This window comes from Orycteropus afer, unplaced genomic scaffold, assembly GCF_000298275.1.
Source record: "Orycteropus afer afer isolate SDZICR_OR568_19922 unplaced genomic scaffold, OryAfe1.0 scaffold00098, whole genome shotgun sequence".
NCBI classification, from domain to species: domain Eukaryota; kingdom Metazoa; phylum Chordata; class Mammalia; order Tubulidentata; family Orycteropodidae; genus Orycteropus; species Orycteropus afer.
Window position 1 is genome coordinate 4398304 of NW_006921685.1, and position 238 is coordinate 4398541.

Genomic DNA, 238 nt, shown 5'->3' on the forward strand with positions numbered 1-238 from the left:
ATATATTTTTAATGTAGTTAATTTTTCAGTATTTTGTTTTCTTTCAAATTTGAGACTGGAAAATTTCTTCCATTTATGTAGTAATTTTTGCACTTTGTATATAAGAAAATTGAAATTTTTATAATAAATTTCCAACCAATCACCTTCTTTAATTTACATATTGATTCTATAAATTTCATTTAATTCTCCTAGGATTATCAAACAGAGGTAGAACCAAATCTGCTGAAATCAATAGTGT